Consider the following 14257-nt stretch of genomic DNA (forward strand, 5'->3'; position numbering starts at 1 on the left):
CACAAGAAATAATAAGATTCATACCCGAGTGACTACAAACTGCAAAGTAACTTAAAATGGACTTTAAAATTAATATAATAAAAAGTAATAAAAGATTCAAAATAAGAAATAACATCCACAGATTAAGAACATGGTAAAAAAAAAAAAATCAGGTTAGTTTGAGAAACAGCCAAAAAAGAATTCTAAAAATAAAATGTATAGTCATATAAAAAACTCAGCTGAAGGGAGAGTAATGAAACAGGAAGATAGATCAGTGGAAATCACTCAGATTATATCACAAAGAAAGAAAGAAAAATATAAAGAAGTTAAGAGACATGGGGAAGAAAAATGAGAAAAAGAAGGTTAAACATACCCTAATAGTTATTCTAATATGAGAAAATTATGAGACTAGGGAGAGACCAAAAGGACATAATGGCAAAGAATTGTTGGGAACTAAAGAAAGATAGTAGTTCTCAGGATTTAAAAAAACACACAGTACTTCAAGCAAGAGGAAGAAAAATGAATATATTCATTAATATGAGGTAGTGTAAGTGTATAACATCAAAGATGAAGAGAGAAATGTTAAAAGCACTAGAGAGAATAGAAGTAAGACACACATACAGTTAAAAAAAGAGAGGGCTTCCCTGGTGGTGCAGTGGTTGAGAGTCCGCCTGCCGAGGCAGGGGACACCGGTTCGTGCCCTGGTCCGGGAAGATCCCACATGCCGCAGAGCGGCTGGGTCCGTGAGCCATGGCCGCTGAGCCTGCGCGTCCGGAGCCTGTGCTCCGCAACGGGAGAGGCCACAACAGTGAAAGGCCCGCGTACCCGAAAAAAAAAAAAAGAGAAACTTGTACTAACTGAGTACAAAGGCTTCTCTCAGCACCACACAGTATCAGTTTCACTTCCCAGTAGCAATCACTAACGACAGTTACTGTTCTTAGTTCTTCATTTAAAGTTAGTCATTCTAAATTTAAATTATTCACTAAAACCTCTCTGACTTGGTTTATCAACTCTAGACTGACACTTAGGAAGGATAAGGAAATTAGCATACTTCTTTCTATACTCCTAATTCCTTCCCCCACCCTCCTAATTGTTTCAGTTCACGAAATACTTCTACAATGTTAAGATGCATAATAATTTCATCCTATTCTGTAAAACAAATCATAATTTATCTAAAGGATGTTTCTGAACACTGAAAATGAATAATCAGTATTTACAACATTATGATTGTGTAAATAGTATGCCCAAAGAACCTACAGTATATTTGACTACATAATAAAGGAAATATAATCCTATATTACTAAAACTTTGAATGCAAATTATCCATGCTCTTTTACATTCTGAACGGCTTCCTCCTCCATCCTCTGGGTCTTGTTCAGCTGCCAATGTTTCTTGAATGCCATGCCATCTCCGTTCTTCAATTCATTTTGCATTGTGCTGAAATACTGCCTTGAATAACTTTTTTTCACACAATAGGTCCATGTTTGTAAGCAGAATTTCTGAGTGTGTCATGTTGGAAAATGTCTTTACTTTGCCCTCAAACTTTTTTGATTGTTTGAATTCTAGATTCAAAATCACTTTCCTTCATAATGTTGAAGATATTTGCCTCTTGACTTCTAGCTTCCACTGATGAGTCAGATTCTCATTTCTTTGACTTTTTTTCTTTTGGAGGGTTTTAGGATCCTTATCACAATCTGAAATTTCTCCAGTATGTAACTAGATGTGAGTAGTTTTAAAAATTCATCTTACACTGCACGTGGAGAGACCATTCATTGAAAAGACTTGTGTCTTTCTTCTGACCATGAAAATGTTCTACTATTTTAAATCTGTTTCCTCTCTCTAAAACTTGTATTAGTCATGTATTGGACCACTTGATCTCTATTGCCAAGATTTTCTCTTTATTTCCCATCTCTTTATTACTCAATGTTCAGGGATAGTTCCTCAATGTCCAAAATAACAAATTTGATCTTCAGTTGTGTGACATTGTGATATAATAATAAATATACATTTGATCTTCATCCTCATTCCTGGCACAGAGCTCCAAAAATAATACAATAAATTAATATTTGGGTTTTGTCCCCAGTTCCTGAAATAGCTCTGGAATGATAAAGGAGTTTTTGTTGTTGTTGTTATTCATAACAAGACCCTTTCAACCACACCTGAGTTTACCTTAATGAAGTGACTTTTGTAAAGCCCCTAAGGATGAGGGGGCTGGTTGCCAGGGGAACCAACCAAATGATTAGACAGTTGGAGCTTTCAGCCCCACTTCCAACCTCCTGGGAGAGGAGAGTGGGTGGGGACTCACTAATGGCCAGTGAGTTAATCAGTCATGCCTAGTTAATGAAGCCTCTATAAAAAAATCCTAACTAAAGGGGTTTGGAGAGCTTCTGGATTGGTTATCATATGGAGGTGCTAGGAGGGTGGCACACCAGGCAAGGGCATGAAATCTCTGAGATCCCTCCCTTCATACTTTGTCCTATGCATCTCTGCCATCTGGCAGTTCCTGAATTACATCCTTTTATAATAAACCAGTAATCTAGTAAGTAAACTGTTTTCCTGAGTTCTGTGAGCAATTCTAGAAAATTATTAAATCTGATTTATAGCCGGCTGGCCAGAAGTACGGGAGGTCTGGACTTGCCATTGCATCTGAAGTGGAGGCAATCTTGTGGGACTGAGCCCTTAACCTGTGGGATCTGATGTTGATTCCAGGAAAGTGTCAGAACTGACTGAACTGTAGGACTCCCAGCTGGTGTGGGAGAATTTGTCAGTGTGAGAAAAACCCATACTTTTGGTATCAGAAGAAAGTATTAAGAGTAGAGTAGAAAAACATTGTTTACTTTTAATCTGTACCCATTTTATTTTTCAACCTGCCCACTAATTATTTTTCACACTCATGTTTTTAATTTCTGAGAATCTGTTCAGTCTCTTCCTCTCTTTTCATAACATCTTTTTTTGTTTGTTTTACAGATGCAGTATTTACTCAACCCTTTCTAAGGCTATTGATTAGAAGTTTCCAAAAGCTCTTTTTGTCCCCTAAATTATGTCTTTTTTTCTGGAGTTATTCTGTTTGTTAATCTTGGCCCTTCTCTTCCATATGCCTGGTTTTCCTTAAACTCTTAGCGATCCTAGGTTGTCTGTTCATATTTGTGAATGAAGAATATATTGGTTAGCTTAGAAAGCTAGTCCTTGGGGTTTCTCTGAAATCTTGCAGGCTCATTACACTGATGGGTTGCTCCCTTGTGGGTCCTGGGTAAGTGGGGTCTATGCACCCGGTCTGTGTGCAGAGCACCCGCAGGACCCTACTCACAGACACAGCTGGCACTGTAGGCAAGGTGTCTCTGGAAGAAAAACACAGTGATGTATTTTCCCCTTTTGACAGAGCTTCCATTCCTGCTTGTTATCCCTTTTTGCCTGCTGTGGAGGCCCTGGTATTTATTATAGAGTCCATTCTCAGGCTCTCTTTCAGACTAGATTACAGCCTTATCCTTTGGGCAAAAGAGGCAGCCCAAACAGACCAAGAGTCCAAACCAAGGCTCCTTGGTGAACACCTGGTCAATGGTTGTTGGTGATTCACGCCTGCTCTTTATATATATTGACCTAACTTGGAACCGCTACTGGGTCCTTCTGGAGAAAGCCCATTTACCCGGTTTACCCCGGTTCCTTTTCTCTTTCACAGGGTTTCCAGCCCTATCTGCTTTCTGGCTTCTAGGAATTCTTAAAACTTCCATTTGTTATTGACACTGCTATTATTTTACAGAACTTTTGTTCGTTTATAAAGTACCATTTTGTTTGAAGTTTCATTCTTTGAATCCCTCAAAGGTAGGTCATAAGCCCCCCTATTTTAATCTACTCTCAAAGCTTCGTAAACCAAGGATTCCTCAAGTCACAGCTTTGGCCGAGGCCTCTACTGTGATCTCCAGTTCCAAGTGTCCAGATATACACTTGCATATCTCAAAGGTAGTTTAAATTCAATGTGTCTAAAAATCTAACTTGTGATAGTTCCCCTTCTTCCAATATTTCCTCTCCAAAGAATGTTGTCACCATTTATCCAGCTCCTCAAATCAGAAATATCAGTCTTTTATTATAATTTTTTTTATCCCTTACATCCAGTCTTTTCCAAAGTCTAGTTGATTTTACAAACAAATTATTTCTCAAATTAGACTGCTTCTTTCCCTTTCTTACACCATCAGTCTTGTCCAAGTGACCATCATTTCTTACATTGTCAATTGCAACAATTGTAATTGATGCCTTGAGTCCTTTCTTGCCTACTTTCTCCCTCCTCATTCATTTTCCAAACGACATCCAGAGTGATCTTTTAAAAACAAAACTTAGGTCATGTCATTTATTTGCATAAAACCTTCTATTGTCTTCACTTTACTCTTAGGATAAAGTCTAAGATTCTCAGCATGCCCACAAGGTTCCACATGGTCCCTCCACTTCTGGCTTCATTCCTTCCACACTCTCCCCACCTCGCTGTACTAGCTACTCTGGCCTCCTTTCCATTTCAGGGACTTCCCAAGTTCTCTACCACCTCAGGCCATTTGCACATTCAGGTCGCTGTGCCTGGAATGATCTCCCCCTCCTGCATGCCACGATTTGCTTAGTCAATCCCTCTGGGGGATTACAGGAGTATACATGTCAGCAGTCCTGGGAACTTCAGCTAAAGTCTATTTCACACTGTACTTATTCATAGGAACATCATTAATTTCATTCACATTAAGCAATGCTAATCCCAGGGTTAAAAACAAAAGAGAAAATGTCAAACACTCTTATGGTACTTACTACATGCCAGACATTATTACAAGGGCTTCACATCTATCAACTCATTGAATTCTCACAGCATCCTACTGAGGTGGGTACTATTTTTGTTCTTATTCCCATTTTACAGATGAGGTAATGAAAGTCCAGAGGGGTTGAGCATACTCTATGCTACACCACCTCTGTGCTGTTGTCTCTACTACAGAGAACGAAAGCCCAGACAGGAACAGAAAATCTGGCTTTGGTGATAAATAGAACTGGTTGTAAGTCCTGACCAAATTAACTAACTTCTGACTTTCTGTCATCCCATATGCAAAATGAGAATAAAGCAGTGTGAGGGTTTAAATGATATTATGCATGGCAAAATGTGGTTTGTAGTAAGCCCTCAATAAATTTAAATCCCTCTTCCCTCTCCCAATCATCAGAATTTAATTACTGCTTACATCTGCATGCAAATGTGTATAGTATTTCATATGAATATCCACACACGCATATAATTTATCATAGGCAGTTAGAGGACCTTACAGTTCTCAAACTCTCACAAACATTGTAAGCAAGGTAGGTACTCCTTCACAAATAAAAAAATTGAGACCTAATCTTATACTATTTTCACCATATATAAAACACTTACATTTTTAGTTGTATGATTATTTGATAAATAACTGTCTCCTCCAACAGGTAAAAAATTTCATGAAGGTGGGAACAGGGCCAGGTTTGTAGACTACATATACATATTCCCATCATCTAGCACAGTGCCTGGTGATACATCCTCCTAAGACCAAGGCAACTTTGTATGATCTCCTTTATAGATACAAGTACACATTCTTGTTATAGCTTTCTAGGTTAATATTTCAAAGTGAAATAGAAATGTTCCCTTCTGGTTCCCAAGAGAAAGAACAGCTTTGTTAGACAAAGAATGTTCAAAATTCTTCTAAAAGAGAAATCAGATTTGGTTTGACAGAACTTTTGGTAGTCTAGCCTTTCTAGCTAATGATGTTAAGTTTCTCTTTAAGGGAGATTTTGCAGAAACAGACTGGATATTCCGGTGCAGTGGTCTTCTGCATTGCCGTCTTACTTCACTCATTCATGAAGGTGCAAAATCAAAACTTGAAACAAAGGTATTTGGCACACTATCACCATTTGGAAGACTTTGTTTCATCATATTTATTAAGCCAGCCAGATGTCCTAAATAGCTGATTCCTTGTATCCAATTTCTAGTTATTAAACATTATGCATAACATTTCTTTGTAACATGATTTATAAGCATTTATTTTACCCGATAAGTGAAAGTGAAAAAGGAGCTAGCATTTCCCACTATCGCTGTTTGTTTTATCTTTCATGCCAGCCCAGTTCTGATGAACATACTCTGAAATCCAGGTTTAGGTGGCAGAGTTTACACTTTGGTTGAGTGCGCAGGAAGTAGCTCGTCCTGCAGCTTCCAAAAGCCAAATTATCTTGCATCCGAGGAACTGATTTAAATCCACATCCAAAATATATCTTAGATAAATGAACATAGGTTTGACAATGAAATAAACCTAATTACCTTTATGTGAAATTCTCTTAAACAATTTCCCCAACAATGCCATTCTAGTCACACATTGATATTCAGATGGCGTATGAGCCTACGGCATGATTTCTCACAGAAATTAGCTTCCATAAAAGCTTTCACTGTCATTCAGTCTGATGTACGTCTTAGAAAAGAAACTGGCCATAATAGCAGAACCATATTCACTTGACTACTTCCTATTGCTGGTGATAATAGTTTAGCATTTTTCATTCCCTTCCTCTACTTAGACATAGCTTAGAAACAATATCAAGGGAGAACTAGAAAAGTTAAAAGAAATAACCTTATGCTGAGGTCTTGTCCCTTTGCTAAGAATATTACATGCTTTTTAATATAAGAATTAAAGCAGCCCTTTGATGAGGTATAAAGGACTATTCATAAAATCTGAATACATTATTTTGCTTACAAATTTTCTAGCTCTGCTCTGAGAAAAAGACATAGATTCTCTAGTCATCTTAAATGTTAAGAAATATCTGAAATTCCTGCATAAATTTTAGTTCCTATTTTCCCAAACAATAGTTTGTTTCCAGAAATGAACAGCAATATGTAGCATATATGAAATTAACATAGTGAACTGTTTGTTCTATCCATGTTAATACATGATATTTAATAATCTGTCATAAATTATGCATACACTAAGTTCCAAAATGTCTACATTCTATATAATAGATACTGGACCAGCCCCAGAGTTACTTTTTTCTTCTGAAAATAATTTTTTTTTACTTTCTTTAAAGTAACTCATGTGTTAAAAATAATAGCTTCAATAACCCATAAAGCACACTGTATAACATGGTTAAAGAAAACTCAACAGTTTAGCTCTCAAAACTACATTTCTCGGTACTTAAAAGTTACTGATATACTCCCTAGGAGTATAAATATAAAGACTTTCCAGAAAATCGCAAAACATTATCTAAATATAAATCGCAACAAATAGAAGATCTTGGTCTGTAAAATAAATGGCGATCTTTTACAGGAAACATACCTAAATTTCTTTAGTTCGTCAAAAATAAAAATTCTTTCATCCAACAAGTTGCCCATAAATATGATATATATCATTTCAATTACTTTCCACTGAGTTATAAAACACTCAGTTTTGCTATCACCTGTGCATTTAATTAAAATAATCACCATACATTCTGTAAGAAGCTCAAAATACAAGGGTACTTAAATCCATTAAGAATTCTCCCCATCTGATTAATAAATTTGAGGAATAGAGCTCAAATTTTTAATGATTCCAGTCCTTCCAAATCCAAAGCTTTGCTTATATTCTACTCAATCTCTCAATTTCTTCTAGTAAGTTTGCTGCAAAAATACTCCTTCACTAAAATGGTTACATAAGAAGACAAGGTAAGACACAACTTCTGTTTTGCATTTGACAGTGATGCAGCCCAAACATTTAGCCTTTCACATCTGCTGCAGTGATGTGATGTTCCTTCTTTGATTAGACTACATTTTTGTGGGCGTTTTTGTTTTCAAGATAAAGAAAACCTTTAATGTTATAACACTGAGAATGCACTTCTCAAACATTAGACTTCCTCCTAAGACAAATTAAGTTGGTTCCTCAGAGCGATTAACCAGGAAATGTAAATAACTAAACCCTTGTTACCTGCTGGTTTTGCAATGTTTCCCTTTTCTATTATCCACCTAAACTTATCTGCAAAAGAAAACTGCAATCAGGATCTGGGTAAATAATTTCAATGTCTGACATTATATTGAATTGAGCTTTTTTTAAAGAGAAAAAAAAATTTACCCAAGTAGTATTTTCAAATATTTTAATTTGTAATAAATAATCAATACCATAAAAAGAAGAAAGGAAGCATTATTTTAACACTGCAAATGTTCATGTAAAAACAGCTTTACCTTAATTATTTATCCAGTCCTGTGCAATCTTTCTGGAATTGTTTGGAATGGCAGACTCCTGTTGCAGAGGTGACTTATGTGAACCTTTGGGGATCTAGACAATGATTTAAAGACCAGTGGGAGTGAACTAGATAAGCCAATCACCACCACCACCTCTCACCCCAACACCTCCCTCTGTCCAACTTGCGTCAGCTCTTAAAAAAAAGAGAAGCTAAATCAGTTTACTGTTGTACATTTGGATTAAACATCAGTTACACCAATTTCTATTTGCTTTTAGAATTTTGGCTTTTATGCAACAAACTACTCACTTACTGAAAGTTTTTTCTTGATTCGTGTCATTCTGTATGAAGATTCTATAGGTTGGTTGACTGATAAATCTCAAAATGTTAATTTTTCAACAGGTTTATGAACTTAAAGTAAAAATAATACCAGAATAACGGAGTCAGACTGCTTAATGAATGTTGTAATCAGAATGCATAGAAGATATTAATTGAATAGCAAAAGAGTTATTTTCTTTTGAATTGTCGATTTTATTCAGAGGAAATGTTATAGAATAACAGACACTCCCAACAGCACCAAGTTACTCAAGGTGCCGTGAGGTTGGAAATCATAAGCTCTGTCAGCCTCTGCTACCATTTCAAAGGCAGTGTGCTGAGTAAGCAAAACACTATTTGGAGTTTTTAAAGAATTTCTAAACAGACATTTTCTCCCTTTCAAAAAAATCTACTTGACTTTCCACGTATTAGAGGAAGAGTTCAAAGATGTTGGCAAATAATTCATTCTGTTATGAAAATGTATAAAGCAGACTTATTTCTGAAAGTGAGGTGAGAAAAACAAATTTAAAAATCAATCCAGAATTAAGGGTTCTTTGCCTTTTTAATATTTATAACGTGGATAAACTATCCGATAACCAATCAGAAGGAATGCTAGATTGCAACAGTTGTGTCAATTCCCTATTTCTAAAAAAAAACCCGACTAAACATTGTTCTTTGAGTAGAAAATTCTTAAGTTGATGCAAGACATTAAACATTAAACAAAACGTCCAGTTATCCATTTCTCTTTTCCATTTTAAATGTGCCCATTTCGTCTATTAACTTTATCATGGTATGTTTACATTCATTTGTCTTTTAGTTAGCTGCTTCTTTATTTTTCAGAGTTACCTTGTAGTTTTGTGCCTTATCAGATAAAAATTATTATGGTCTAGGGGAAAAATGATAATAAATACACTAATTTTAATTTCAGATAAGTTTAAAGACTATTCCTTTTCAAATTACTTCCGTCATTTAATTATAATCTTTCCAACTTAAGATTTCCTTCTGTTTGCAAAGTTACAAATTTGCAAAAAATTAAGAATAAAATAAGTATAAAATTAAGTATAAATAAGTATAAAATTAAGAAAGGAAAAATAAGTATAAATAAGTATAAAATTAAGAAAGGAAAAACCTGCACTAATTGTTAGAAGATGAAACACTTGTATTCTAGTAAAAGTCCATTTAATAGTGGAAATCCATTTCATACTATATCTTCATATAAAATAGGGTGGAGATAAATGTATAAACACCTACAGCTTTACTTCTCTTAAAATTTTAAGCTTTGGCTTCCATATAATTCTGATCTTCAAGTTCACTAAATAATTATAACAAATTAGCGTGTTGGATTAAAATTAAAAGTACACATAAAAGACTTCTATGAAGGGTCTTTTCATATTTCTTTAGAACCTACTCTAATTGCAAAATTCTTATCACAGAACTTTCCTAACATTGACTCAAAAATCAAATACACACATGCAAAAACTAATTTGACAAAAGTTGGCTGAATTAAAATGACTTAGGAACGTTTTTGTTATTTAACTATTTTTCCCCTAGATATTTGGCATGTTTAGACATGCAAAAATTAATGAAGAAATGTATGGTCTGGTCTTGACAAAACTCACAGTAACTTTCCTTTCATAAGGAAAATACAGACTTAAACATTATAGTTTCATGTCCTGAACATTTCTTAAAATCATATCATAATGTGATTTCACATATATATTTGGTAATAGATTCTTCTCTTTTGATTTTTAAAAAATGCAAATGCTACATATTCTGTTAGGTTCTGATTCGGTTCAAGCATCACTGTACAAAGAGGTAATGGACCAGAATATGCACAGAATTTTAAAAAATGAATAAAATGAAAATGAAATGAATAAAATGAAAAATATATGGGTAGTGAATAATGAAGCAAGTCCTTCACATAAGGAATTCATATAAATGCCACCAAGAACAGGTATATGAAACTTGGTCAGGGTAGGGGGGTAGTCTGCAGGCGGTAAAATATGTCCACTTAAAGGGATACCGGGCTTCCCAAATTATAACATGATTAATATTAGCAGAATTGCACCATATACGCCATAGGATGCCAGAAGATGAAAAGTCCCCAGGGGCTGAGGCCATCCAAGACGACTTCAGGGAGCCTAAGGACCTAGAAGAGGGCCTTAAAGTCCAGGTGAGATTGCAACGGGTAGAGAGGAAAGGGAGAGGCATCCTGGACGCAAATTGTAGACATGATAAAAGCATGTTCTGGCAACGGTGAGTAGCCTGGCTGCAGCAGAGACTTTTCAGAGCAAAACGGAATAGAACGGAAGAGTCCAGGCTGTAGAAGGCGCTAAATCTTGGGACTCAGATTTTTGCGATCAGGATCTCTTGAAAGCTTCTGAAGAAAATCATAGAATCAGCAGGGAAGGGAATAAGATGGGATGATAGGGTGGAGCTAGAGATAGGGACAAGAAGGATGCTGAGGATGCTGGCTGATGGCTGAGCTTTGGTGCTATTGGCCTGTCTGAGAACAATGGCAGAAGAGAAGGCAGATGGAAAGGATTTAAAGTGGGGTCAGTGGTAGTTTGACTCTTTCTTATACCACTGCTTCCATTTATCACTCTCACTAGCTCACAACACACGCTGTGAATTTTATGTGATCATTCTATGAGAAATAAGAAACTTGCAATAAAATCTTCATATTCCTTTACATAGAGAAAGAGAATATATGGTGGTAACTCATCCATTTCAGGACCCCTCCCATTAATCTGTGGCTGTTCTTTTCAAATAGTACAGAGAAGGTCCTAGAATATATATCCCAATATGTTATCTATTAAAAGTACAAAATTGCTGACTCAAAATAAACTGATTCAGATCACATCCATGCATTGAATCAGGTTTTTTTCTTGCCCATACTTAAAAGCATTGCTCTTCTTGTTTCAAATTTCTACCTTCATCGATTTCTTCGAAGGGAAAGTTGCAGCTGGATAAAGTTAAAATTGGTCAACAATTTAAAAAAAATCCCTTAGCCAGATCATCATGGCATTTTTCAATGACACTGGGAAAGGTAACCTGTTGTTCTCATCATGACTGTACCCAAATTTCTAATTTTAGTCATGGGACAAAATAATACTTGGCAATACAATACAATACAATGTGCTTATAGTCAAATTGGAAGAAGATGGGTGGCAACAGTAACAACTAAGAAACACAATGACCTAACTTTTAATAATTTTGTATCGCCTTTCTAGTTGTATTCACTTACTTTTCTTTGCCCTTACTTCAATTTCCCTTTAGGTCACCTACCTTTTTCCTTGCTTCTGTTTCTTGTTAAGTTTTCTGTGTCTTTATGATGTCTTAATTTCCAAGAAGAGAATTTTATCATGTCCAGGCTTTAGATTTGTAAACTCAAAATCTGGTATAGTAGATCAGTTTCCAAGATTATAGGTCTGTTCTCATCCAACAGCCAATATTAGTGCTTCCAAATATGGACAAAATGTGCATTAATCCAACTTTTCTATTTTTTTTTTATAGTATTATAGGTAAACGTCTGTCTGACCAAATCACTCCTAGAAATGGAAAACACTAGCACAGCTGCAGTTAGAAACAAGATTTTGGTTACTTCTTTTTAACATAAGATTTACTCTCTGGCTTTTGGGTTTCAGGCTTAGGGTGATGTGATCTTTTTTGATGTCACTCTTTGGCCCTCCAAATTCTTCACCTTATCTCTCTTAGTATGAATACATGCAAAAAAGAAAAAGAAGAAAAACCATACAGAAATGTTGCAGAAATCTTCCTAAATCATTGAAATAGCAGACTTCATGTTATCCTAGAGGTGACCTGAGCACGTAGGTCCTTCCTGCAGAGTGAGGGAAGCATAGGCGTGCTATAGTCTCTCTCTTCATGGTTATGACATTATTAATCTCAATTTACAGAAAAAGAAATAAGGACTACAAGAAAAATATGAATATGACTCCCAAAAGCCATACACCAAATTAATTGTAAACACAGAAATAGAGATGAATCATTTTCTAATTCCCCTTCAGCGGAGTCTCTCAGATATTTATGGAAGCTTAGGCCACTTCTATTTTTTGAGGCTCCAAATATACTTTTTAAATTTTTTAAAAATCCTGAACGGGGTTTCTAAATTGTCATACATTTTTCAATGATCCTATTCCACAAAATAACACCTCAAAACAAATATAATACAAGTGACTTAATGAATATCCTTATTTGATGATAACTTCAAAAAGTCTAAATTTGGGACCCTCTCAAATATGAGGCCTTAAGAGGCTGCCCAGCCCTGGCCCCTGGGAGAGGCCCTGCTTTTCTGTTCAAAAAAAAACTTCCCTGACCAAGAGAAGGGCAACAACCCACGTGTGCTGAGGAAATTGCTCGGTTGACAGCATCCCCCTCTCTTGAGCCCAGCCTAAACCACCTTTACAGTTATACAATGGAGCATTTTGGAAATGTTTGAATAGTCACTGTGTTGCAAAATTAGCAAACAAGTTTGGTGCAGGTTGACAAACTTACTGACTTGGCCACAGACCTAAATAGAAAATTCCTTTTAGCCTTAGCTGACGAAAAAATAAAAACTAGTTAGAAGACAGCTCGTGCTGTTCATGATATTTCGTTCTCTCCATTTTGCCTTTCAAGCAACTCAAATCTTTCTGGTCCATTTCATTTCTTGATCCCACATAGAAATGATGCAGAGAAAAGGGTATCACAAGTTCATTCCAGCCTTCTGCTTAAGCAAATACACCAAGGTGAAGAAGGATAACAAGGTCTGTGTGGCTTATGGGTGATCATAACTTAAATAATGTACTGAAATTCTAAATGTTAAATGAGAGCTCTTAAAAGCTTGCCTTAAAGAATGATTCTTATCCTTTAAAGTGCCTGCTTGAGAAAATAGCCCTGCTAGGAGATGTATGATTATAACGATTAAATTACAACAACACTTCCTAAATAACTAAATCACGATGTTAATTTAAGTTCTTCATACAGAATACAGTATTAATATGGTGCTAAACTGAGTCGACTGCTTTTCTAAGTAATAGCAATTGATGGTTTAAAAATTACATCCTGGGCTTCCCTGGTGGCGCAGTGGTTGAGAGTCCGCCTGCCGATGGAGGGGACACGGGTTCGTTTCCCGGTCCGGGAGGATCCCGCATGCCGCGGAGCGGCTGGGCCCGTGAGCCATGGCCGCTGAGCCTGCGCGTCCGGAGCCTGTGCTCCGCAACAGGAGAGGCCACAATAGTGAGAGGCCCGCGTACCGCAAAAACAAAACAAAACAAAAAAACAACAAAAAAAAGTACATCCTATTTGGGCAGCAGCACATTCATTTCCATTGCTCTCTTTCGTAGTCCCTCCCATCCCTTTCCTTTCAAAGCAAATTCTCTTCCAGAACAATTTCTGTGTATTTGGATTTTGTAATTTCATCAGTGATTGCACTTTGTAAATCTGGTGTCATCTTGCTTGAATTCAGACAACCAACAGTTTCTAGAGCTGGGACCCAATAGGCTGCCTGGTTGTACTGGGAGGAGAGAGAGGGCAAAGGAGACAGAAGAGCGCCCAGCAGAATTTTTAAAGGGAAGGGGCTCTCCGGAAAGGTGATGACATGAAACCATCCTGTAAAAGAATCAGTACCCCTAATAACAAAAGGTATGCTCAGGTGGGCTCACCAGTATATTGAAACAAGGAATGCAAGTCCACCATAAAGTGTTCTTCAAAGGAATTTTTGAGCAGAATAAGACATATACTAGTGATGTTGACCTTTCTTAATGGACTTTTCAGGGAATGC

The 14257-nt window shown here is 36.4% G+C and overlaps 1 protein-coding gene across 2 annotated transcripts in view; it reads right to left on the reverse strand.

Moving 5' to 3' along the window:
• SLC38A4 (solute carrier family 38 member 4) overlaps window positions 1–14257 on the reverse strand; it is a 68088-nt gene that overhangs the window by 31351 nt on the left and 22480 nt on the right. Inside the window, exon 1 of one of the 2 annotated variants that reach the window (XM_067696297.1) lies at window positions 8162–8231. The exons of the other annotated variant lie outside the window; for it this stretch is intronic. The gene's annotated coding sequence lies outside the window, so the exon portion shown is untranslated. Of the gene's footprint in view, window positions 1–8161; window positions 8232–14257 lie in introns of those variants that run through there. 2 annotated transcript variants of the gene reach the window in all.

Source organism: Pseudorca crassidens, chromosome 11 (genome assembly GCF_039906515.1).
Source record: "Pseudorca crassidens isolate mPseCra1 chromosome 11, mPseCra1.hap1, whole genome shotgun sequence".
Taxonomy (NCBI): Eukaryota; Metazoa; Chordata; class Mammalia; order Artiodactyla; family Delphinidae; genus Pseudorca; species Pseudorca crassidens.